Here is a 23,102-nt window from a genome sequence, read left to right on the forward strand (position 1 = left end):
ATATTCCCAAAGAACTGCCTAGTAATATCAATCACCTGACAATAACTTAACCGTATGTTAGCGGAATAAGATATTTTGGAATCAAAAAGAATGAGACGAAGAGCTTTGTGATTACTTTTTATATCTTACCTATCGGAAATTAAATCTCGAGCAAATCTTAGAGAAGATAGCACTCAATACGATAGAACAAGGTAAGATCAAAACACGAAACTACAGAGAAAATAGTTGGGTCTGACTTCAGAATCCCAATGAAGTCTTTAAGTCGTTAACCTATAATGGTTTTAGGAAAAACTTAGGTTAAAGGAGAATCGACTCTAGTCGCAACTAGTATCACACATGAGGTGTGGGGATTAGGTTTCCCAGTTGCAATAGTTTTCCCTTATATAGTCTTCAAATCAGGGTTTGCAATCAATGTTACCTTGGTAACAAAGTATTCAACATTCACCATTAGATGAAAACCTGATTAGATTCAATCTAATAGCTTTCAACCATTATATTGTCTTAGATTGTTATACACAAATGAAATGTACCATTATTTAGATATGGGTAACCGTACCTAAACGTGTACACTTAGTTTGCTCAAAAATAGTTAACCGAAGTTTGCATATGAACACTTTCATATCAACCTTGTTCATCTTAACCACAACTAGTTCAAATGACTCAAATGAAACTATTTATAGAGTTGTGCAATTATTTATATTCTCGTATAAGTATACAAGACACGGTTGAAGCAAAATCGGTTTTGATTCACTTGAATCAATTCATGAACATTATAGCCACGGTTTGTAAAGATTACATTCATTATCATATAAATGTATTTGTTCATGAGTATTGATAAGCACCTAATATTGTATATATCCTTATCATTTTGTAGGTGTTTACGGTATCTTGTTGCACGAATTCCCTATATTTGTGCCAAATTTTATATTTTGTATCACTTGATCGTTTGCGAGTAAAATTTGTGGTAATTGTCCCTGATTTCTTGTTTTGTAATGCTAGGGGATGAAACAATGGAGTGAACATGGGATCTGCAAAAAGTAGAACTTATATGCCTTGTCGAGCTAGATGTCAAGTCAACTCTAAGCAGATATAATGGAGAAGGCAGTCGGGGTGCGAACAGATATATGAAGTGAATGGAAACAGTAATGAACAAGAATTTCAAAAAGAAGAAATAAATCAGTGGGCCAAAGTTCAAAACTCAAATACACAGAAAGGAAATCAAGCCCAAGGTCCATCTTGAATACCAAAACAAGGTCTTCATGCTTCACACCTGAATATCCATTTTATTACCTTTCCCAAACCCGATCTCGTACATAAGAAACAAAGTCTCTTTGCTACTGTGTTCTTCTTCCCCAAAATTTCAATCACCCATCTTTTGTTTGTCCCCCCATCTCCAGCGGCATGTCATATCTCTGATATTTTCAATCCCATCCCCTCAACTGAAATCACTTTCCCAACTTCCTTACAATTACCGACAATAGACTCCCAAACCCTAAACCTGTTTCACCCAAATTTTCTTTTTCAAAACCTATTTTTCCATCAAATGTCAATCATATGTACCATCATTAACCTAGAAAATAGATAGGGTGGCTTAGTCAGAGCACAAGAGAAAGGAAAAGACGTTAATTAAATTACTCTGCAAACATCAACAACAACAACAAGCAATTGATGACAATAGTTTGTCTTAGTCCGTAAAAAGAAATGATGAATGATTCTCTTTACAAAACTTGTCAACTTCATCACCTTCCCTCCATTGTTAGCAGCTTGATGTGAAATCTGAAACAATTTTTGAAGACATGGAGATAAATTTAGGTGGCGTTGTAAGGTGGATGTGTACTTTCAATTCTTATTCAATGGTGAGTTAGAGACATCAAACCCCTAAGTTTTATATTTTATTATGTTGTTTGTACAAGGCTGAAAAGGGGGTGCTGGAACTGTATAAAAAGGGGGGTTATGTTGTGTAATGAGGTAGGAAGTAAGTGAGTAAGAGAGGTCTGAAAATACTCTAATTAGCTCTCTTTTGTTCTGAATGTTCTTAAGAAATCAGGGATAAATCAATTGGGTTTAGAAGCTATAATGGGTTTACTTATTATTTGAATATCATTTATCACCTGTTTGCAATATGTTCTAATTACTTAGCTATGGTTGAGATGAAACCCTTGAACTATTTCTAATCACTTATATCTATAATGTTGTTCTTATTGTGTTACATTGAATAAAGATAGGTTCAATCTTTGTGTTGCATTATATGACTATCACCTTGTATGTCTCGCATCCTAGGTCGTTAGAACTATCGTATAATGTTGCATCAACTCATGTTAACTTGATTTCATTAATTTGTGATTAGTTGTGCTGTAACAAGACAACTAATACTAGGGATTAATACCTTAGTTGATTTTGAATCTTATGTGTTGATATCCCTTTGATGAAGCGAAAGACTCGTATCTCCATAGCTGATTCATTATATGGGAAAAGAACAACTTCATTGCTGAGTGTCTAGTATAGTTTGAGTGGCAAAATCAATTGCACTAGTACCATACCATTAACTTCCTTAGTGCCTTTTTCTTGACTCTCCTTGCATCCATATTTCCATTTTACTTTTCTAGTTTGATCTTTGCCAATATTTAGTCGTTTCGACAAACTATTTGATTTGAATTAGTAAAGTAACGCTTTGAATTCAATTTCCCATTATGCTAGTCTCTGTGGGTTCAACCCGTATTTTTCTTGTTTACATTGTTGATAGTGTGCGCTTGCGTTTTAATATAATTGTAGGTATATTTTCTTAGCTTACCAAGTTATTGGCGCCGCTGCTGGGGACTCGGTACCGGTGTGGTTGATTCTTTATCTTCACTTTATTGGTTTTTAGTTTAGCTATGTGTATATGTGTTTATATTTTTCAGTTTTTATGCCACTGTTAGTGTTAGCTGTGCAATTCTTCTGTTCAGATTTGTAGTGTTAGCTGTAGATTTTGATTTTCTTTCAATTAGGTTAATTACTTCATTATCCTGTAATATATCGTTTCTCTAAGTTGAGTCAGTTTTATCTATAGTTTTTGTTGTTTACTGTTAGCTTGTTAATACCCGTTGCCTTACTCAGTATTACGTTTCGTCACAATTTAAAATTCAGTTACCTGTCTTGAACATTGAATCTGCAAGCCTGAGTTGTCATTATCTCACCTGCATTGTGGTACCATTCTGAAATTGCTGAAATTCTCCATTATGCTATCTAATTCCTGAGTAGTGTTAGGTGTTGCGAAGCTGTTATTTCTTTGTGAAAGTTCTTCCGTAGTACAGGGATAGCATAACTTAAATTTTGCTTAGGAGAATCCGTAATCTGTGTCTGTAGGTAAGCATCTGTATAAGTAGTGTAATTATCTAGTATGTTAGTTAGACTGCTAGTTTAAAAGTTTTCATCACCCTGTAAAATATCAGTTCAAATAGTTGTTTCACATTTCATCTTTGTTTTTTTTTAAAAATTTTTATGTAACTCTTTGCATTCTGTGTTAGCTTTATCCTGTTCTGTTGTGATTGTCTCGTTACTGTCCTGATTACCAAATCAGTATAAATCAAAATCATCGTCATGCTGTAGAGTCATTTATCAGTTACTCATAATCAGTGTGTATATTGTTTGCTTTAACGGCGCAATTCTGGTTACTGACAATTTCTTTGAGCTGCCAGGTACCTGCAATACTGAAGTACAAGCCAAAGAGGAGAAGGACAAAGGAACGAAGCAAGCTTGATTATTGTGCCTAAACCCGGTTCTGTACCGGAGGTATCGTTTTCGAAACTCATTGTTTGCGATAAATGTGTGAATGATATACCATGTTTGTTTTCTGAACTAGATACTCTATTATCCAACCCCCGAAACGTATGGTATCCATGAACATAATTCTGTGATATTTGAGTGACATCTGTGCTCCCTGAAGTTGTAGTTTCACTGTGCATTTTTGAATCTCTGGACTTTTGATGTTTGTATGTATGCTTGCATAATCTAGACACTCATTCACATAAACCCTGAGTTTTTGTATTATGTTGTGCTTGGTTGACTGGGTGTTATAACATGTTAAATGGTATGTTTGCTGGGATATGATTGTGTCTTTTAGATACAAACTAATCGTCTAGTTAGAATTCAGCGAGAGGACGTAGTTGAAATCCCTGTTTCTGTCGAAGAAAGACCTGACCAACCTGAGACAATAGGTGGAGAGTTAAATCAATCCCGTAGTCTCAAAGATTACATGTACCCCATGAGGACTAGCCATCCCTCTTGTATTGTTCTACGAGAAACTGCTGGTCATTTTTACTTAAAGGCGAGCAAAATACATATGCTCCTGTGTTTCTAGGGGTTGATCCTGAAAACCCTTGCCACCACGTGAGAGATTTTGAGGAGATCTGTGGGACTTTGCGATTCAGTCAGTTGACAGAAGAGTCCCTGAAATTACGTTTATTTCTTTTCTCTTTAAAGGAAAGACAAATCTTGGCTATATGCTTTGCGACCTCAGTCCATTAGAACTTGGGATGAACTTACGAAAGAATTTTTCAAAAAATTCTTCCCAAGTCAATAGTTTTGTTCAACAAGATGGTGAGATATTGTCCAAGTATCTAGAGTGATTTAATGATTTGTTACTCCAATGTCCTCACCATGGTTTCGAACAGTAGAGACTCTCAACAAATTTGTATGAAGGATTTGATTTTGCCACTCGAACCATGGTTGAAGCAATGTGCAATGATGAGTTCACAGATAAAAGTGCCGATGAGTCGTGGGCCTTTCTGCATGAAGTTTCCGAGAAAAATCAGCAATAGGAGTCTTTTAGAGAACCTAAGAAGTCGACCAACAGGGTTAGTGTTCATAAGATAGAGTCTGATTTTGAGGGTAATGCAAAAATTGCATCTCTAGCTAGGAGAGTTGAGGCTTTAGAACTGGAGAAAAATATAAAATGCTTCTACTTCTTGTAACCAAGTTGAGGTTTCTATTTGTGCTATGTGTAATAGTTCAGACCATCTAGTCAAAAGTTGTCCACAAATGCATGCATTTCAGGAATCTAGAATGGAAGAGGCCAATGTTTTGTATCAAAAGAACGAGAATAACCCCTATTCTCAGACATATAACCCAGGGTGGAGGAACCACCCTAACTTTTCATGGTCCAAGGGCCCTGTACAAGGGGGTGAATCAGGAAACACACAAGGATATTCATATCCTAGAAACCCCTAGGTACAATTATACACACAACACCCTCCTGAGGAATTTTTTTCTAACATTGAAGAAAGTGTCGGTCTGTTGACCCAAAATATTTTACAAATTCATAAGAACACTGACCAACGTTTTAATAGTCTAGAACTTAAGATGGGTCAGATCTGTGATGCCCTTAATGAAAGGGAAAAGGGTAAGTTTCCAAGTAAACCTCAACAAAATCCAAAAGGTACATTTCAGGCAAGTACTTCTACTTGCAATGAGTCGTATCATGTGAATGTTTTTACTACTCTCCATAGTGGTAAAGTAATTGACAACAATGTAAGCATGCATGGAAAGAGTAAGTCTGTGTCTAAGTCACAATTGCATAAAACATCGCATGATACATCAGTTGTGGAAAATGACTCTGAGCATCTCCCTAGAAGTGAAAAGTCTGCTGATGTTAATGTTTCTATGCCATCGAATGTACCTGTAGCTGCTTTCCCTCAAAGGTTGGAGCAACAAAAGAAGGGATCGCAGTATCACGAAATATTGGAATTGTTCAAACGAGTTAACATCAACATTCCATTTCTCGAAGAAATCCAGCAGATTCCTACATAAGCTAAGTTCCTGAAAGATCTGTTCACACAAAAGCAAAAGCTTAACGGGCACAAACGTGTGCTGAACAGGTAAGTTCCATCATTCAAAATAAGAATCCACCTAAGTTTAGAGACCCGGGTTGTCCAAAAATCTCATGCATGATAGGTGACCATACGGTCAATAAGGCGTTACTAGACTTAGGGTCTAGTGTGAACCTACTTCCATATCCGGTATATGTGCAGTTGGGTCTTGGAGAGTTAAAACCAACACCAATAACTCTATAATTGGCGGACAGATCCGCCAAAATTCCCCGTGTTGTGGTAAAAGATGTTTTGATTAAGGTTTATAAGTTCTATTTTCCTGTGGACTTCATTGTATTAGATACTCAGCCTGTGCAGAACCCAGACTGTCACATTCCTGTCATTTTAGGACATCCCTTCTTGGCGACGTCCAATGCAATTATTAATTGTCGTAATGGAGTGTTGAACTTGTCATTGGTAACTTGACTGTGGAGTTAAATATTTTTAATGCTAGCCAGCAACATTTAGATCTTGATGACGATGATGTGCATGAGATTAACATGATTGAGAGTTTAATTCAGGACTCGTTGTCTAATAACATGTATGTTGATCCTTTGCATGCTTGTTTGAATAATTTTAAGTTGGATCTGTTTTATGATGAGTACATAAGTGAAGTGAATTCTTGCTTGAATCTGCACCTCTCATGGACACCACTAAATGGAAAGCTAGAGTAGAGCCACTTCCAGTCTCTGAATCCAAGTCTGTCCCGTCTCTTGTTGAGCCACCAAAGCTTGAATTGAAACCATAGCATGATATTCTTAAATATGAATTTTGGGTTCTTCTAATACTTTTCCTGTAATCATTTCGTCTGCTTTAGATAACATGAGAGTAAGCTTTTAGAAGTACTTAGAGAGCACAAAGAAGCCTTATGATGGAGAATCTCAGATATTAAGGGTATTAGTCTCGTAGTTTGTATGCATCATATAAATCTCCAAGATAATGCTAAAACATCTAGGGAAATGCAGAGGCGACTTAATCCCAACATGAAATAAGTTTTTAGGGGTGAGATCCTTAAGCTTCTTGATGCGGGTATCATATATCTGATTTCAGATAGCAAATGGGTTAGTCCCATTCAGGTTGTGTCGAAAAAGTCAGGTATTATTGTAGTTCAAAATGATAAAGATGAGTTGTTCCTACTCGAGTCACCACAGGGTGACGAGTTTGCATTGACTATAGGAAGTTGAATTACAAGGAAAGATCACTTCTCTCTACCTTTCATAGATCAAATGTTAGAAAAGTTATCTGGACATAGTCATTACTGTTTCTTAGACGGCTATTCTGGTTACAACTAAATTCACATAGCACCTGAAGATCAGGAAAAGACTACATTTACATGTCCTTATGGTACATTTGCTTATCGTCGCATGCCTTTTGGGTTGTGTAATGCACCCATTACATTTCAACGTTGTATGATGAGCATTTTTTCTGATATGGTTGATAAGTTTCTTTATATATTCATGGATGATTTTTCTGTCTTTGGGTCTTCGTTTGATGAATGTTTGCATCATCTTGCACTTTTCTTGATAAGATGTAAAGAAAAGAACTTAATTCTGAACTGGGAAAAATGCAATTTCATGGTTCAGTCAGGCATAGTTTTAGGATATATTCATCTCTGAAAAAGGCATAGAAGTGGATAGAGCAAAAGTCGACCTTATCCAACACTTTAATCAACCTCGCTCTGTGAGGGAGGTTAGATCATTTTTAGGCCATGATGGTTTCTACCGTAGATTCATTAAAGATTTCAGTAAGATCTCAAGATCACTGTGTAATCTACTTGGTAAAGATGTTTCTTTTTTATTTTATGATGCTTGTGTGCGTGCATGGGAAGAAATAAAAACTCTTCAGCCCCTATAGTCCGACCACCTGACTGGAAATTTCCTTTTGAAATCATGTGTGACGCGTCTGATTTTGCTGTTGGTGCTGTTTTAGGACAGCGCGTCGATAGACTTCCATATGTGATATACTATGCTAGCAAAACTCTTAATGATGCTCAGCTTAACTACTCAACTACTGAGAAGGAATTTTTGTTGTCGTTTTTGCATTAGATAATTTTAGGTCATACTTGGTAGGGTCTAAGTTCATCATTTACACTGATCATGCTGCTCTAAAATTCCTTCTTTCCAAGAAGGATGCTAAAGCTCGTCTTATCCGATAGATTCTGTTGTTGCAGGAATTCGATCTCGAAATTCGAGATAAGAAAGATTCTGAAAATGTGGTTGTTGATCACATGTCTAGGTTAACTGTTGAGTCTATTGATGAGTCATTGCTTACAAGAGAGTCATTTTCTGATGAACAATTAATGCTTGTGTCTGAATTTCCTTGGTTTGCCGATATTGTTAACTATCTGGCCACGGGAAGAATGCCTTTGCACTGGTCTAGACAAGACCTTTCTAAGTTCTTGGATAAAGTTAAACACTTCTTCTGGGATGACCCGTACCTGTTTAAGTATTGCCCGGACCAAATCATTAGGAAATGTGCCCCAATAGTGAATAAAAAGATGTGATATCTTTTTGTCATGACCAAGCATGTGGAGGCCATTTCAGTGCCAAGAAGACTGCTGCAAAACTCTTGCAGAGTAGGTTTTATTGGCCATCGTTCTTCAAAGACTATCATGCTTATTGCATTTCTTGTGAACGTTGTCAGAAACTCGGAAGTATTTCAAAGAGAAACATGATGCCTTTGCACCCTATCTTGATTGTTGAACTATTTGATGTGTGGGGAATTGATTTCATGGGCATGTTTCCTAATTCTGAAGGTAAGCTATACATCCTTATTGCTGTTGATTATGTTTCTAAGTGGGTAGAAGCAATTGCGACTAAAACAAATGACCACAAAGTGGTACTTTCGTTCTTAAAGGAAAATATATTTTCTCGTTTTGGCACACCTAGATCTATAATCAGCGATGATGGTTCATATTTATGCAATAAATATTTTGAGTCATTAGTACGCAAGTATGGCATAACTCATAAATTCGAAACCCCATACCATCCACAGATCAGTGGCCAAGTAGAGGTTTTTAATAGGGAGATTAAACATATTCTTGAAAAGACCGTTAACCCATCTAGAAAATATTGGTCTTTAAGATTGAATGATGCTTTATGGACCTATAGAACATCATATAAAACTCCTATTGGCATGTCTCCTTACAGACTTGTGTATGGCAAGCCTTGTCATTTACCTATTGAACTAGAACATCGAGCATATTGGGCTGTTAAGAAACTTAAGTTTTCTCTTGATAAGGCAGATACTCAACAGAAACTTCAGCTCAATGAATTGTAAGTGTTGAGAAATGATGCTTATGATAGTGCTAAGCTGTACAAAAACAGAATGAAAGTGTTTCATGACAAGCGCATTCTGCGCAAGTCTTTCACACCTGGTCAGAAAGTCTTATTGTACAACTCTTGTCTGTATCTTTTTCCAGGTAAATTTTGACTAGAACGAGACCGATAGGATAACGATCTTAATAGGAAAGTCATTCGAAAAATATTGGTTACTCTTTTAAGCATACTTCGAAGTTCTTGACAATTTATGTAAGTTGAATGCGTGACTGCGCCGCCTTGTAATACCGGTGAGGCCTTGGGTATCAAAGCTCCACCGAGCTTCCCTCGCCTCTATTCAACTTACGTTAACTCGGTTCATTCCAGAAGGGTTTGCTTAAATTATAACGAATTCCCGTTCGAAGGATTAGAAGCTGGTCTAGAAACAATCTAAGTGGATCCATCATGCTTTTTATTTGCTAGAAATCAATAGGTTTGATTTGGTTGAGTCGGCCTTGATCTGTGTCTGCTTACCCTTCCAATTTAGAAAATTCTATTGTATTCCTGAACGTAAAAGAGACGCACTAGGTAGATTTTTTAAAGAGAAACCTAGTAGTTCGAAGCGTCTCGATTACCTTAATCTAGAAAGTCCGACTTTTGAAGGGTCTGTTTTTGAACGTCCTTTGACTGAGGAGAGAATCCCTGTTACTCTGATAGCGCCAGAAATGGCAACTTTGAAAGCTTTGTTGAACCCAACTAGGACTACTCGTCTTTCGTGTATTAAGTTAGCTGAAACAGAGACACCCTATGAACTGAAACCTGGGACCTTACAGATGCTCCCAATCTTTTTAGGGAAAGAAAATGAAAACCCTTATTACCATGTTAGGGATTTTGAGGAAATTTGTAGTACTCTAAGAATTAGAGGCTTGGATGATGATGCTTTGAAACTTAGGTTATTCCCATTTTCCCTGAAAGATGAGGCCAAGTCGTGGCTGTATAGTTTGGACTCCGAGTCAATTGAGACATATGAACAACTTACATCTGCCTTTTTCAATAAGTTTTTCCCTAGGCACAAAACATCGTCAATTAGGACGCAAATATGCACATTTTCACAACAAGGGGGAGAATCTTTATATAGGTATTTGGAAAGGTTCAATGATTTATTATCCCAGTGTCCTCATCATGGTTTAGAAAAGGTTAGGCTAGTTCAGATCCTTTATGAGGGTTTAGATTATTCCACAACGACCATGGTTGAGTCTCAATGCACTGGTGGATTTGAAAACCAAACTGTTGATGCGACGATGGAATTTTTTAATGAAATCGCCGAAAAAACCCAGCAATGGGAAAATAGTAGGGCACCCCAGAAAAAAATTCTTTTAAGTAGAGGAAACGTTAATAGGGTAGAAGGAGGCTATGAATCAGATGCCAAAATTGCTGCTATAGCAAAAAGGTTAGAAGCCTTAGAAGTGGGCCAGACTAGTGGTAGAGTGGAGCCTTTTTGGGAAGGCCAGAATATTGAAGAGCAGGCCAATGCTATTTATAATAACACTAGATTTGTAACCGTCAAAAGATTGACCCATATTCAGAAACCTATAATCCTGGTTGGAGAAACCATCCGAACCTTTCGTGGTCTAAGGGCCAAAGTCAAGGTCAGTTTAGTAATTCTAATGCTCCCCCAGGTTTTGGCTATACTAAGAATCCTTTAGGACTAGCTCAGTTTCATAATTAGTCAGATAAGAAAATCCTAAGTTTAGAGGAATCTCTCGCCTTGTTAACTCTGCAAACTGCAAAATTTCAGTTATCCGTAGAACAGAGTCTACAAGCTAGTAACAGGATAGGACAAGAAAATAGTCAGGCTATTTCCGAGTTAAAACCCAGGTTGGTCTGATAAGTGATTCTTTGAGAGAAAAGGGTAAGTTTCTTAGTCAAACACAACCCAACCCTAGAGGAGTTCATGAATTAGGTGCAAAACCATCGAATCAATTGAATGTTGTTAGAACCCTTAGAAGTGGTAGAGTTTAGACAATAAGGTAACCATGCCCGATAGTGAACATACTATAGTTCATCCCTCAGGATCTCACCTCTCAGGACCAGTAGATGAAGAGACTGATAAAGTTTCTGATGATTTGAATTCGGTTCCTGAATGGTCTGATTTTATTCCTAGAGCCCCATTTCCCCAGCTATTAGTACCAACAAAGAAGGAATCGAACTTTAATGACATAGTGGAGGTTTTTAAGTTAGTTACCATAAACCTTCCCTTATTAGATGCAATTAGGCAAATTCCTGCTTATGCCAAGTTCCTTAAGGATATGTGTACCCGAAAGCGAAAACTTAGCGTCCATAAGAAAGCCTTTTTAGCTAGTCACGTAAGTTCAATCATTCAGAACACCACAACTCCAAAGTACAAATATCCAGGTTCTCCTACCATTGCTTGCACAATACGTAACTTCCGGGTAGAAAAAGCTTTACTTGACTTAGGAGCCAGTGTGAACATACTACCATTCCATGTATACTTACAACTAGGACTTGGTGAAATGAAACCTACTCAGATGACACTGCAGTTAGCTGATAGGTATGTTAAAATCCCTCGAGGTGTTATCGAGGATGTTCTTATTGAGGTCGACAAGTTTATTTATCCAGTGGATTTCGTGGTCCTAGATACCCAACCTGTCCCTGACCCAGAGAACCAGATACCTGTGATTTTAGGTCGCCCATTTTTAGCTACGTCTAATGTTATCATTAACTGTCGAAATGGTGTGATGACTTTATCTTTTGGTAATATGACTATGGAGATGAACATTTTTAATGTCAGTAAGAAACCTCATGAGCTAGATGACGCATGTGTTGAGGAGGTGAACATGATAGAAGCCTTAGTTCAGGAGTCATTACCAAACATCTTGTCTGAAGACCCATTAGAAAGTTGTCTATCCCATTTTGGTTTAGATTTTGACGAAGATAGCACCATTGAACAGGTGAATGCTTTATTAGATTCTACGCCTGTGTTAGACACTGATAGATGGAAAGCTAGGTTCGAACCGTTACCAGTTTCTGAGACTACCCTAATTCCTTCTTTATAAGAGCCCCCAAAGTTGGACCTTAAACCACTACCCGATACTCTAAAGTATGTGTTTTTAGGCCCATCTGAGACTTTACCTGTGATTGTAGCTTCCGATTTGGATAGTGATCAGGAAAGTAGGCTAGTAAATGTACTTCAAGACAATAAGGAAGCTTTAGGGTGGACTATAGTAGACATTAAGAGTATAAGTCCTACTGTGTGTATGCATCAGATTTATTTAGAGGAAGACTCCAAACCTTCTAGGGAGATGCAACTTCGACTGAACCCAAACATGAAAGAGGTAGTTCGAAAAGAGGTGCTTAAGTTGTTAGATGCGGGTATTATTTACCCAATTTCAGACAGTAAGTGGGTCAGCCCTGTTCAGGTTGTCCCCAAGAAACCAGGTATCACTGTAGTCCAGAATGATAATAATGAATTAATCCCAACCCGAGTGACCACGGGATGGCGTGTGTGTATTGACTATAGGAAATTGAACAAGGTCACAAGGAAGGATCACTTTCCCCTTCCTTTTATCGACCAAATGCTAGAGCGATTAGCTGGACATAGTCACTATTGCTTCTTAGATGGCTACTCCGGTTATAATCAGATCGTCATTTCCCTAGAAGACCAAGAGAAAACCACTTTTACATGTCCCTTTGGTACCTTTGCGTATAGACGCATGCCTTTCGGGCTATGTAATGCCCCTGCAACTTTTCAGCGTTGCATGATGAGCATATTTTCTGACATGGTAGAACGGTTTTTAGAGGTCTTTATGGATGATTTTTCAGTGTTTGGTTCATCTTTCGATGAGTGCTTGCATCATTTGACATTAGTGTTGACTAGGTATAAAGAAAAAAATTTAGTGCTTAATTGGGAAAACTGCCATTTCATGGTTAAATCAGAAATTGTGTTAGGGCACATCGTCTCTTCAAAGGGTATAGAGGTGGACAAAGCCAAATTTGACCTTATTAAGACTTTACAGGTCCCAAAAACCGTAAAAGATATTAGGTCATTCCTAGGGCATGCAGGTTTTTACCGTCGATTCATTAAGGATTTTAGCTTGATTTCTAGACCTCTTTGCAATTTGCTTGCTAAAGATGTTAAGTTTGTCTTTGATGATGCTTGTTTAGAGGCTTTTGAGAAGCTTAAGACTTTACTCACTACTGCCCCGATAGTCCAGGAACCTAACTGGAACCTACCCTTTGAGATTATGTGTGATTCTTTAGATTATGCTATAGGCGTCGTTTTAGGACAACGAGAAAACAAATTACTTCATGTGATTTATTATGCTAGCAAAACTCTGACTGATGCCCAAATGAACTACACAACTACCGAGAAGGAACTTTTAGTCATAGTTTTTTCCTTGGATAAGTTTAGGTCCTACCTATTAGGTTCTAAGATCATAATCTATACAGATCATGCTGCTTTGAAATACCTTTTATCTATGAAGGATACCAAACCTAGATTGATTAGATGGATCCTATTGTTACAGGAATTTTCCCCAGACATTAGAGACAAAAAGGGTGCATAAAATGTAGTAGCAGACCACTTGTCTAGGCTAGTTGTTAGTTCCCCTAGTGATTCCTTTCCTATAAGGGATAGCTTTCCTGATGAACAATTGTTCTCCGTTTCCCGATCACCTTGGTATGGAAATATAGTGAATTATCTTGTTACTGGTGGAACCCCTCAACACTGGGGTAAGCAAGATCGTTCTAGGTTTTTAGCCGAGGTCAAGCATTTCTTTTGGGACGATCCTTATCTGTTTAAGTATTATCCGGACCAGATTATTAGGAGATGTGTATCTTAGAGTGACCAGTCTATTATTATCTCCTTTTGTCATGAACATGCATGTGGGGGTCATTTTAGTGCTAAGAAGACTGCTTCTAAGATTTTGCAGTGTGGATTTTACTGGCCTTCGTTGGTTAAAGATTCCCATAGTCATTGTGTTTATTGTGAGCATTGCCAGAAGTTAGGAACCATTTCCCGTAGAAATATGATGCCTTTGAACCCTATTTTAGTGATTGAGGTCTTTGATGTGTGGGGCATTGATTTTATGGGTCCATTTCCTATTTCGTTTGGTTATCTTTACATACTTGTCGCTGTAGACTATGTGTCTAAGTTGGTTGAGGCGGTTCCGTGTAAAACGAATGACCACAAGGTCGTAGTCCAGTTTTTGAAAGAGAATATACTTACACGTTTTGGTATGCCGCGAGCTATAATTAGTGATGGAGGTTCACACTTTTGTAATTGACCGTCTGCTCTTTTAATGAAACAATACGGTATTACCCATAAAGTAGCAACCCCATATCACCCTCAGACTAGTGGTCAGGTAGAGGTTTCCAATAGGGAAATTAAACGTATTCTAGAGAAAACAGTTAATCCAAATAGGAAAGACTGGTCGTCGAGGCTTACTGATGCCTTATGGGATTACCGTACTGCGTTTAAGACACCAATTGGAATGTCACCTTATCGTTTAGTGTTTGGCAAGGCATGTCACCTGCCCATTGATTTAGAGCATCTAGACTATTGGGCTATTAAGAACTTAAAATTTTCACTTCACAAGGAAGGAGCTCAAAGAAAGCTCCAGCTCAATGAGTTGGACGAGATTCGTAGAGATGCATACGATAGTGCTAAGGAGTATAAGAACAAAATGAAACTTGTGCATGATAGGAATATTTTACAAAAGTCATTTTCTCCAGGTCAAAAAGTTCTTCTGTATGAAACTCGTTTGCATCTATTCCTCGGGAAAATGCGCTCTCGGTGGACCGGTCCTTTTGTGGTCCGCACTGTTTTTCCTCATGGCGCTGTTGAGATTGAGACACCAGATGGTAGTAGTTCTTCGAAGGTTAACGGTCAGCGATTGAAGCCCCTTTTAGAGCCTTTTCCTACAGGTGATGTTGAGGAGGTCCCTCTGTAGGACCCTGTTTACCTTGATTGACCATCGAGGCGATTTTGTATGTTGTATAATATTTTTGTAGGTTTTTGGTTACACTTCACCCAGGTACTATCTTTCCGAATTCTCTCTTTACTATTTCCTCATATTACTTATATATTTTGGTATTTTTCTTTAATTAGAAACATTGAGGACAATGTTAGATTTAAGTTTGGGAGTGGGGTAGAACTCTTTGTTACCTTTTCGTTGCAATAAATAAACTCCAGAGCCTAGAAATTTATCCCTATTAAGGATGGCACTAACCAATCTAAGTGGATGGAAGCATTTTGGTTGTAGGAGTTGAGGAACCAGTCTGACTAGATGGCAACATCTAAATGGTCTATTCATAAAAGCACAAAGCTCAGGTGTTAGAAATAACATGATAGTTTCACCATATCTCGTTGAGTCCTTTTCACTTCTGTTTTTATTTTGTTTTGTTTTTAAACTATGTTTCTCTAAGTGATTAGGTGGGGCTTACGATTCAAGTTGTTACCAATGCTAGGGTGAATTAGAGTGATTGAGATACAAAAAAAAAAAGAAAAAAAAAAAGAAAAGAAAAAGAGACCAGACCATGAGACCAACTGGAATAAATTCAATAAAGTCGACCACTGGAACCCTTGTATATGCCAGTTGTGTTGACCTAGAGTTAGGATTATCGACCACTGGTACCCTTGTATATGCCAGTGTGTTGATATTAGTCAGACCGGTATCTCAATCCATTAGGATAGGTTCATTTTGGCGGAGGCCTTCAGACAGATATGAGAAACACCGTTCACCTAGTAAGCATCAAAACCATCTATGTTTTTCTCTATACCCATCTTCTTGATCTATCCATGTGATTAGTTTCGACTCCGGATATTGATGTCCATAGTGCAACTATCTGAGTAGAGCTCTGTCACTTATATATGAATTTTAGTATGCTTGAGTGCAAACTCGTGTACAACAATTGGAATTTCGCATCAGGGTACTTCCTCCTGTAGTCAATAAGTATGCCAACCAAGGAGATTCTTTAGTTCCTTCCAAGGTTCTGTGTAGATAGCTAGGGTCTGGATTATAAAGGTTTTGTGGGTATACCTCTGGTAAGCCCTCCGGAGACAACACTCCGCCACTAGGGACACCTAGGGGTTTAAAGGCTTATAGCATACGCTAAATTCTATCTACGATGCCTGCGACAGTGAGTTAGGATTTTATTTCTATTTTATTTTTTCTCGAGGACAAGCAAATAATAGGTTTGGGGGTATTTGATAGACACATTTTTGTGTCCGATTTGTCTCGATTATATATATTGTTAGGGCTAATTTTTGTACTTATTATGGTGTTTTATTTATTTGTAGGTATTTTTGGTCAATAAAAATTTTTGAAAAAAATTGGCTCGAAAAGTTGTCGGAAAGCACCCGGAGGACATTTGCTATTCGGACCCTCACTTTGGATAAGGGGTAACATAATTACTAAGGGGCATCCCATTTCCAGGAAGCTGCTAATCGCACCCCTACCCTGGATAAGGGGCAACCATGTTCAACATTTCAAAAACAAGGTTTTGGCGGAAAAATAGGTGCAGTGAAGAACAGATTTTAGGGTTCCTGATTTGGAGGAGTTTGAGGTCGATTAAACCTCTGATTTTCATAGGATAGACTCCTTATGGGTCTAGGAATCTGGTATGGGTGTTGAAATCGATTAGACTGGGCTCAATCGACGGATTTTTATCACAAAAGAAAATATGGAAAGTCACGTGTGTGACCTGTTTTAGGGAATTTTAGAGAGATTAAAGTGTTGTAAACCTTCCCAAAGATTTGTATCTATCTAAGGAAGAGTTTAGAATAAAAAGCAAAGCTCATAAACGCGTAAAAATTCTAAAACAAGAAATTGCCGCAACTTGGCCGTGAATAGAAGGAAAGAGATTTTGGAAGATTTGGGAGAGATTTAATCGGTAATTTTGATATAAATAGATGGTTTGGGTCATATAGAAGGGGTGTCGAGAGTTTGGGGACCTAAGGAGAGCTAGAGAAGAAGAAATCAGAGCTTTACCAAACTCTGTTTCTGCTGCTGATGCTGCTGAAGAGGAAGAACGCGAAGAACATTGACGCACGGGAAACAGTCGTAGAACAGTGTCGTTGTTTAACAGCTGAAGAACATTAAGCTGTGCAGGACAGTCGTATTCTAGGGTCTTAAATTTCTGATCCTGTAACAGTTGATTAGTAACGTATATCTTCAGTATTGCAACACCAACTGTAACGGTGACTTCTGTAACATCTATACACCATTGCAGATCTGCTGTTTTATATATTCTCTTCAATAAAACCACCTTTTGAGCCATGATTTATTATTTTGAACCTGTTTTTTATATGAGGAGATAAATCTCATTGTTGAGGCGATAGAGGAAGATATTTTTCCAACAAAAAGCGGTACAATCTATTTAATTTAATTTATTGCAATTATTATTATGATTATTTGCCTTGGATTATTATTGAATATGATTTTATTTGAGTTTTTGTGATCTATTTTGATGGGGTATGCTTAGTTTATAGACTCTTGATGCTTCATGCTTGGTATTTACAATTATTGCTTTTGAAAATCTACTTGTTGCAATAGTAAGAATCAAATTGAACAAGAAAATTGCATGAATATAAATATTGGATTAAATCACTTTGAATTTGGAAAATAGTGGAATCTTAGCCTCAGTGTTCTTTTAATATTGATATCAACTTTGATTGAGTTTTCTATAATTTTTAGTGAGTTTTCTATTTTAATATTAGAATTTAAGTCTAATTAATATCCTTCACAAGTCTGAGAACCGAACCACTTATACCACTATCTACAAATTACATCACTAATCACAGATTAATGAAATCAATTTAAAATGAGTTGATGCAACATTATACGATAGTTCTAACGACCTAGGATACGATACATACAAGGTGATAGTCATATAATGCAGCACAAAGATTGAACCTATCTTTATTCAATGTAACACAATAAGAACAACATCATAGATATATGTGACAAGAAATAGTTCAAGGGTTTCATCTCAAACCTAGCTAAGTAATTAGCACATATTGCAAACAGGTGATAAATAAGATTCAAATATAAGTAAACCCATTATAGCTTCTAAACCCAATTGATTTATCCCTGATTTCTTAAGAACATTTTCAGACCTCTCTTACTCACTTACTTCCTACCTCATTACACAACATAACCATCTTTTTTATATAGTTCAAGCACCCCCTTTTCAGCCTTGTACATACAACATAATAAAATATAAAACTTAGGGGTTTGATGTCTCTAACTCACCATTGAAGCAGAATTGAAAGTACACAATCACCTTACAACGCTGTCTGGATTTGTCTCCATGTCTTCAAAAATTGTTTCGGATTTCACATCATGCTGCTAACAGTGGAGGGAAGGTGATGAAATTGACAAGTTTTGTAGAGAGAATCAGTCATCATTTCCTTTTCCTGACGCTGTATTGTCGTCAATTGCTTGCTGCTGTTGTGGATGTTTGCAGAGTAATTCAATCAACGTATTTTCCTTTATCTTGTGCTCTGACTAAGCCACCCTATATATTTTCAAGGTTAATGGTGGTACAGATGATTGACATTTGATGGAGAAATAGGTTTTGAAAAAGAAAATTTGGGTGAAACGGGTTTAGGGTTTGGGAGTCTGTTGTCGGCAATTGTAAGGAAGTTGGGAAAGTTATTTCAGTTGAGGGGATGGGATTGAAAATCTCAGAGATATGAAATTCCGGTGGAGATGGGGGACAAAGAAATCAGGGACAATTAGCACAAATTTTACTCGCAAACGATCAAGTGATACAAAATATATAGTTCGACATGCATATAGGGAATTCGTGCAACAAGATACCATAAACACCTACAAATTGATAAGGATATATAAAATATTAGGTGCTTATCTAGTATGTAAATATACTTAACCGATTTTAGAACTTAACCCACTCAAGTATGCAAACGGGTAAACATACCTAAGTTCCTGGACTTGGTCTTGTTTTGGGGTAAAAACTGATTCTGCTGTTTTGGTAATTTGAGGTGTGTTGATAAGAAACAAGTTCAAACCCTAAACAAATGCACTGCACGTGAATGCTTTTAGGTTCGAGAAATCAATCTGTAAGACTTTGGCCAAACCAAGGAATGGTCATTCCATATTCAATTCGGTCACAAGGTGAAGGAGAAGGGTTGATCTTAGGAAGGTAAGCGGAGAAGGTGTTTGAGATCAGAGTGTTGAATTATGAAGGTGTGGTTGTTTATGACTTGTGTATCATAAAATGGTTTTTGGCTACTTGTGTTGATAACACTTGTTTTCCCCTTTTTTGAATAGGTTAAAAACCTATTCATACAAGTCATTGAGCGCACCCTGATCTCTTAGGAAGTGGAGGAAGTGAAATAGTGGAGAAGTGGGTTTTGTGCGGAAGGTAGTGATCATCGTGTCTCGTTATGAGGGATGACTGATCACACGTTCTCCCACTACTCTCATTACTGATAATCGTTCGCCTTTCCTGAGACGTTCTCGTAATGGACGTGTTGCACGCTGTAAACCGCAAAACCAATACCCTAGTAAGCATCCCCCAGTTTGTGATATGTTTGATGTCTCGAATAAGTGGGTCGAGGGACCCACCACGGAGAATAGCATGGTGCTATTAGGTAAAACAACTAAGTTGTTTATGAGGCCAATATAAAATATTGTATGTATTCGATGCATGTGAAGCATCGCAATTAAGCAGCTCAAACTAATCGATGTGTATGAAGCATCATTGTTTTAGATACTGATTGCATAAGTCGCGGATTGGCGTCTTAAAGGAGGCATGATCGACCACCTTTGAGTGATCGTTTGAGGGCCCTACTGTCAAGTCATCACTTGGTCGATCGCCTCATATGGAAGAAGGGTGGCCGGTCTTCACAATGTTGCTTTGGTTGTTTTCTAAAAATAAATGTATACCATCCAACTAGGCTGGCGAAGTTGGATGGTCGTGATCGTTTGTGAAAGTTTCAAACTGCCATTGACGTGACTTTAGGGTTTAGGGGGCCACGCGGCCAACCCTCTTTGGGCGAGCGATTTCGAGGCATGGAGCCTAGTTTGCTTAGGCCGGTCAATCATGTGTAAAGGTGGGTCCACAGTGATCACGTTGACATATTCGGGGTCGTTTAAGATTAAATATAAGCCATTCAAATAGGCTGGCGAACATGGATGGTCATGATGGATTTGCGGCAGTGTTATGCGGCCGCAAAAGCCAATTAGGGTTTCAAAGTTGCGCGTTCATTCTACTTTGGGTGAGCGATTCTATGCGTTCCAAGCTTGCTATCAGAAATTCAATCGACCAATGATGGAGTTGGGTCGACGGTGAACGTGTTAGCATCTCGTTGGCCACCTAAAATTGGATCTATGCCGTCCAACTAGGCCGCGCGAGAATGGAAAACCGTGATTGATTTGCGGCATTTGTTCAATGCCGCAAAGTGATTTTAGGGCTTCTTAAAACAGCGTGTTCACGCTACTTTGAGCAAACGATCTAATGCTCTCTGGTCTTGTTGCGAATAGGTCGATCGACCAAGAGAGAGCTTGGGCCGACAGTGAACACATTGGCACCTCTTTGATCGCTTGAACTGCTATCTAAGTTGTCCAACTAGGCCAACGAAGCTGTACGGACACTATCTATTTGCGATAGTTGTGCACTGCCACGACCCGAATTAGGTTTTTGAATACAACGTGTTTGCTTAAGTTTGAGCAATCGGTTGTGCGCCTTATAGGCTTGCCGCAGGCAAGTCGATTGACAAAGGGGAAAATTGGGCTGCCAATGAACATGACGGCACTCCATTAATCATTCGTAGGAAGATCCAAGCCGTCCAACTAGGCTGAAAAAGTTGGACGGTTATGATGGCTTTTGAGACCGTTTTTTACGGTTTTAGCTCATTCGAGTTTTGTTTTTACGCAGCGCAAACGCCCATATTTGGGTAAGTGTTTGAAGCGATTATGAACGAGCTAAATACAGCTCCACCGACTAGGGCACTAGTGGGCCCGCTGGTGGTCACTATAGTGATTGCCTAGTTCTGCTAGGAATAGGCCATGCTTATTAAATCACGCGGCTAAACTGTGTGGCCGTGATCGTTTCTGAGACTGACATTAACAGTCTATATTTTCTTTAAGGAGTAAATATGTGTTCGACCATGCTAACTTTTAAAAAAATGTGTGAATGCATTGATCTCTTTGTCCAAGAGATGTAGTCTTTATGAGTATTTGTATGCAGATCTATACTAGCACTTTAGGAGATTCATGCTACTCTGCTGAGAGTGAGCATTGATCGTCATGTCATGTCAGTATTGAGAGTTCGGTTGGGAACATAGCATGGAAAAATATCAGGCGAGTCATTCATTAGTTAATAATGCTGGCATAAAATAGAATTCACATAATATTTGGGATTGCTACTATGCGCACCATTCCGAATGAATTTCATATATACATATATTGAGTTGTTCAACACATGCGTAAAGAAAGAGGTTTGAGCAATCGTTATTTTAAAGCGGCCATCATTCCTTTGCAGGATCACGACGCTAAATATAGGGTTTTACTATATTGACCCTGAACTAAAAACCACCATCAACATTAAGTCCCCTGCTTAACACGTAACGGTGACATTGTTGCGGGGTAAGCACTAGATGATGACAGATAAAGAAATTCTCAAGAGGAGTTCGATGCACATTACCAGGATAGAGACTGGCTTGGTCTTTGCGTAGGGCACGTTTCCTTTCAGCGCGGTTATCTTTTTCAGACAGATAAGTATCTACTTGATTGCTATCCCGTATTTGGAGGCTTTATACACGGCGAGTAGAGACTCCTTTTCTTCCCGGGTCTTGCTGATTTGTGGAATATAAAGAAGACGTTGGAGCCTTTTCTCATCACAGGATTGCTTCTCTTCCTCGTTCCAGGTATTGCTCTTTGTTCATTGTGCAGATTTTTGATTGATAATTATGATTTTTATTTACCAGCTGTCGGTATGATCATAACGTCCCCTTTTCAAGTGTATGATGGGAACTGCTGGTGATGATTACTCTTTTACTTCTCCGGATAAGATCTTCGAAGTCAACAAACCTGAGGCTAGCGCGTTCGAGGAGGTGATGGCCAAAATAGATCCTCCATTTCGTGAATCTGATTGTGCCATACAGGGTATGTCTCTTATGCAACTACGTTTCATTTGGGAGCGTGCTCAGGCTTTCTTGGCTTCGGTCGGCATGGATGAAGAATGGAGGCGCGGTGAAGCATCTCAGCTGCCGAGTGCGAGAGCTGAAAGGTTTTTATCTCGGCTAAAGCGGCGAAGGATCGAGCACCAGCGGCCTTCCAGTGAAAACAAGTATGATTACCCTATCTGTAACGAAGTCATCATCCTCGATTCTGACATGGACAAACCAGAGTATTCTCAGAAGGCTGTTGGGGCAGTTCCTGAGGGAGAGGTCAAAGTAGATTCTATGGAGGGTATTGAAGCAAACGCCGGAGGGAACACTGAAGTGGCTGCTGAGGAGATCATGGTAGCGGTATCTGGAGAAGATGTTGAAGAAGCTTCCAAGGATGAAGATGTTGAAGCGGCTTCCATGGGCGATATCGACGCGTCTCCTTGAGGGAATATTGAAGCGGATGTTGAGGAAGGCGTCGAAGCTGAAAAAGCGGGGATCTAACAACACCACCCAATATTTCGCTTAACAATTTGTATGGACAAACTCGAATGTACTTTTAAGAGAATCAACAAGACTCGATCAATTAAAAGTACATCAACGAGTTTATATCTCTCTCTCTCTTGATTTGATTTCCTCAAACAGAAACTGCGAGTACTAATCAAATACAAGGAATAACTTTGTGGTACCAAATACCAATATCTAAGGATCAATCAATGACAATCAACAACCAAAGGTTGGACTACTCTAATTGATGATCTAACGCACAACCTGTATTATTTCAATTATAAAGATAAAACAATATAATGCGGAAACTGAAATAACACAGACACCAGAAATTTT

General features: G+C 38.3%; 1 long non-coding RNA gene and 1 pseudogene across 1 annotated transcript; one reads left to right on the forward strand and one right to left on the reverse strand.

Annotated features, from left to right (window-relative positions):
* The first annotated feature begins 1,383 nt into the window (after positions 1-1,383).
* Positions 1,384-16,465, forward strand: LOC113286332. The gene is made up of 4 exons (XR_003329231.1): positions 1,384-1,856; positions 2,773-2,832; positions 3,678-3,771; positions 16,425-16,465. It is a non-coding gene; the product is annotated as an uncharacterized LOC113286332 (long non-coding RNA).
* On the reverse strand, positions 10,193-10,292 carry LOC113292185 (annotated as a pseudogene).
* Positions 16,466-23,102: the final 6,637 nt, after the last annotated feature.

This window comes from Papaver somniferum, chromosome 6 (assembly GCF_003573695.1).
Source record: "Papaver somniferum cultivar HN1 chromosome 6, ASM357369v1, whole genome shotgun sequence".
Lineage (NCBI taxonomy): Eukaryota > Viridiplantae > Streptophyta > Magnoliopsida > Ranunculales > Papaveraceae > Papaver > Papaver somniferum.